Source organism: Triticum urartu, chromosome 2A (genome assembly GCF_056163025.1).
Source record: "Triticum urartu cultivar PI428250 chromosome 2A, HENAU_Tu73, whole genome shotgun sequence".
Classification (NCBI taxonomy): domain Eukaryota; kingdom Viridiplantae; phylum Streptophyta; class Magnoliopsida; order Poales; family Poaceae; genus Triticum; species Triticum urartu.
The window spans coordinates 290,415,357-290,419,656 of record NC_141874.1 but is presented as its reverse complement, the minus strand read 5'-3'; the positions used below and the strand labels follow the sequence as shown (position 1 = coordinate 290,419,656).

General features: G+C 54.0%; 1 pseudogene; it reads left to right on the top strand.

Annotated features, from left to right (window-relative positions):
• The first annotated feature begins 2,759 nt into the window (after positions 1–2,759).
• On the top strand, positions 2,760–3,879 carry LOC147984856 (uncharacterized; annotated as a pseudogene).
• Positions 3,880–4,300: the final 421 nt, after the last annotated feature.

Here is a 4,300-nt window from a genome sequence, read left to right as displayed (position 1 = left end):
GGCACCAGAACCACCGCTGCGGGCGGCCGGAGAGCCGGCCCCTTGTAACACCCTCGGTGCCTCCTCCTGCAGCACCGCCACCGGCGAAGCTCCATTGAAGCACTCAGCGGCCTCGATGGAGCTTCATTGCAACACCGACGACCGACCGGCGAAGCTCCATTGGCAGCGACGGGTGCTGTGACGCAGCGCATGGTGAAGACGGTGAAAGTTGAGAATCTAATATGTAGCGCCGGCCATGGCGGATGCTGCGGTGCAACGTTGGCAGCGATGGGTGCTGCGACGCAACACATCGTCCATGGCGGAAACTCCAAGACAGCGCGCGACGACAGCGAAAGCTGCGATGCAGCACCGGCGGCCATGGAGGATGCTCCGAAGAAATGTTGCCGGAGACAGGTGGTGCAACGCAGCGCGAGATGACACCGACGGCCATGGCGAAAGGCTGCGATGCAGCATGGGACGTGCGCGGTGCAGCGCCGTCGCCTAGGCGGGTGCTGCGATGCAGCTCGACGGCGACAGGAGCAGCGATGCAAGACGACGGCGGATATCAACGGCAATGGGTGACGAAGGGAATGAGATGCGTGTGTGGTCGAGACGTTAAAATTGTTGGGAAACCGGGTCACCTGGAGGGGTGGCCACGGCCGCGTGCGTATCGCAGGGGCTAGCTCCTCCCGGTTCCACACTTTATCTTAAGCCTTCTTTAGTTTGGAGGATTTTTGTAGGAATTTCATAGAATAAAATTTTGTAGAATTTTTTTTTAGAGCCATTTGGTTTGTAGGAATGGAATTCTATTTGTATGAAGGAATTCTTCCTATCCTTCACAATTCATAGGAAAATAAACATTAGCCTAAACTCAATGAAAAAAATTCTTGAAGTGAATCAAAGGACATCTTCTTTTCTATTTCTATTCATAGAATTTGAGATGCATGTCATCCCATTTTCTATAACTTTTCTATTCCTATGATTTCCCTGCCCTATGAACCAAAGGAGATCTAAGTGGGTACTTATCCCTTAACCTTTTACCCCTATATAAAGAAACGAGGAGCAATCATTATAACGATTGATCATTGATTAATAAAGATAGTCTTTTCCATACTTCCCTGTGTTCATCTATTTTTGCGTGTTCGACTACTCCGCAACCTCGGACCGGACTCACCGGCGGAGTTGCGGAACACGTTATCAGCACGCTTCGTTTCATCAACTCTCCATCAAGCCTGCATCACGCAGGCTTTCGTCGATCCTACGGAGGTATAAGATCTGATCTCCACTTTTGTAAAAATGGATTCCTTTCGCTACTGCGATTCCGTTTTTGCGATTAGTTTATTTTTTGGATTTATTTCACCTATGGTGTGGATTTTCCTCCCAAGAACCGAGCCGACGAATACGTCGCCGACCAATGTCGATGTTCTTGGATCAAGAGGAACTTGTTAACTGCACTATAGGGAGTCGGTACAAATTGTGACCCGGATGGTCACGGTACCGCCGCAAAAGCACCAGATGTGCCATGCGCCGTCAGAGTTCCGGATGAAGGCGACGAAGATTTGCATCCCGAGGCCAGCGTCCAGATGACGCCGTGCCAAGCCATCAACGGCGTCGCCATGGCCCTGCTGGCCCCGCGCCATAGCCATCTGTCGGCCGCGACCTTGCTGGTCGCGCGCGCCGCGCCGCGTCCCGCCGCCGCCGCCGTCCCGCTGGACGGCTTGTCGCCGCACCCCGATGGCCCGCCGCCGTTCCCTGCCAGCGCGTGCTCGCGTGCAGCCCACCCCGATGGCCAGCCGCCGCGCACTGCCGGCGCGCAGCCCGCCCCGATGGCCAGTCGCCGCGACCCGCACGTCCTGCCGACGCCGCGTCGCGTGGCGTGGCCGCCGCCGCCGCGCACTGCCGGCGCGCAGCCCGCCCCGATGGCCAGTCGCCGCGACCCGCACGTCCTGCCGACGCCGCGTCGCGTGGCGTGGCCGCCGCCGCCGCGTGGCGTGGCGCCGCCGCGGCCGTCGCCGTCGAGTGTCGAGGCGGCCGCCGCCGTTGCCGCATGGCGCGGCCACAGCCGCCGCCGCAGCATGGCGTGGCCGCCGCCGTTGCCGCATGGCGCGGCCACAGCCGCCGCCGCAGCATGGCGTGGCCGCCGCCGTTGCCGCATGGCGCGGCCACAGCCGCCGCCGCCCTGCCCACTCAGGTGAGGAACCCTAGCACGCCCTCTCCACTCGGGTGAGGGCCGGGTGGGCCGGCCTGGCACTAGCGGCGGGGCCCGGATGGGCCGCGGCCGGGTCTTCGCATAAAAAAAAGAGGCGGATGGGCCGGCTGGTGCGCACTAAACGGGCCGACGACCCCTTTTTCGGCCTGCAGCCGATCCGGACCGAGCCGGATTGCACGCGCGCGGGGGTTCTTTGCATTTTAGCCCCTGCAGTTTTTTCTTTTTACACGCATTATATTTCTGCTGTAATATTTCATGTAGAAGCCCCTGAAACTGTCTTTTTCACTGAAAAACGCATCTTTGGGCTATAAAATGTCTCGGGAATTCATTTTTGGGCTAGTTTTCACGTAAGAAATGCGCTTAACATGCTATATTTTGTAAACATGTTTTTATTGTATGATTTTATTACTGTAGATTAATTGTTTAGCACTCTTAATCATTAAGTAAGTCATATAAGAACGTGTTTTAAAGAATGGAACGTTATTTTTATTGAATAACTTTATCAACATCGCATTTGTGCAAAAGATTACCTGCTGTAATCTCATGATTTTTGCATAAATCACATTTGGCCGGAATTGTCAACAAGGAGTTTGCTGAGTTGGCCCAGACGGGGCTGAACTACCTGTCATGGGCCTCGGACTGTGAGATCTTTCTCCAGGGCAAAACCCTCCCGAGGGTGACCGGTAAGGGGACCCAGCTGGCCCCCACTGATCCCAAGTTCGAAATTGAGAATGCGCAGGCTCTGCATTTTCTCCGTCATCACCTGTCACCTACTCTGAAAGACGAGTATATGGTTGAGCGGAGTGCTTCTAGCCTTTGGACCGCTCTTAAGCAGCGGTTTGAGCGGCTGAAGTAAGCTGTTAAGCCACGTGCAGAGGCAGAGTGGATCCGTCTGAGGTTTGCGGACTTCAAGACAGTTGGGGAGTACAATTCGGCTCTGCACCGGATTTGTACGACTCTTCAGATGTGTGGCACTGAGATTACCGACACTCAGAAGATTGAGAAAACCCTATCCACTTTCCACCCTGACGTGGTCCTGTCCGCACAGAACTACCGCCAGGGAAACTACATGAGGTATTTAGAGTTGATTGACGTCCTCCAGGTGGCAGAGGCACAGGACGAGGTTTTGAAAAAGAACTTTGTCGCGCAACCACTTGGGGGGAGTTCTCGCCAGGAGGTGAATGCTCTCAAAGTACGCAAGCCTCAACAGAAGAAGAGGGGCCGCAAGGGCAAGAAGGGCCCTCAACTCCCCACCCCGGCTAAGCAGCAAAAGCTAGGCAAGGGGGGGGGGGGTAGAGGCCTCAGGACTGCTTCCGGTGTGGCTCGGTGGAACATTTCTCCCGCCAGTGTCACGCGCCACAGGAGGCCGTTGATGCATACAAGGCTCGCAAGGTGCGTGAGACGCACCTCGCCTTGGTTCAGGAGGGAGCACCACCGGTGCCCATGGCGGCACCCGTGATGATCTCTACGCCCCTACTACGCCCATCGCGGTGACCCCTGTGGTGCCCATCGCGGCGGCTTTGGCGGTCTCTAGTGACACCAACGTTGCCATGGAGGTTGACCACATGGTCGCCTCGGTGGTGCCGCAACTAGATGTTGATGTTGCCTCCAAGATGATTTCTAAGGAGGATCAGCTCACTAGTATGGAGATTGCGGCTGAGGTCAATGGCTTCTTCATCGAGTCTACTTAGCATACCTCTTTGGTTATCATGATTCCGTGATTTGATACAATAAATTCGAATAAATTTTATTTGGTTGTAAGCTCTATGAGAGCATAAATTTATTCTTTACTTTGGCGATTGGATGACATTTATTCATTTATTTCATTATTTATACATGATAGTATGTTATGTTCTGGAATGTGTGCATTTATTATTAATGTAGCGTCTTCCTCATTACGTTAATTATATGTCATATTTTAGAACGCATGTGGCGCCCGAATGGAGGAAACGTGCCTTGCCGATAGCGCAACTACACATACTATTTTACGAGAAACTAAGTACTTTGAGTCTATTAAAAAAATCTCCGGAAAGTATTATGACAATTGCCGGCTGCAGTTTGCACATAGTTGGCTCCGGATGAGCCAACTATTATACTTCCTATGGGAACAAC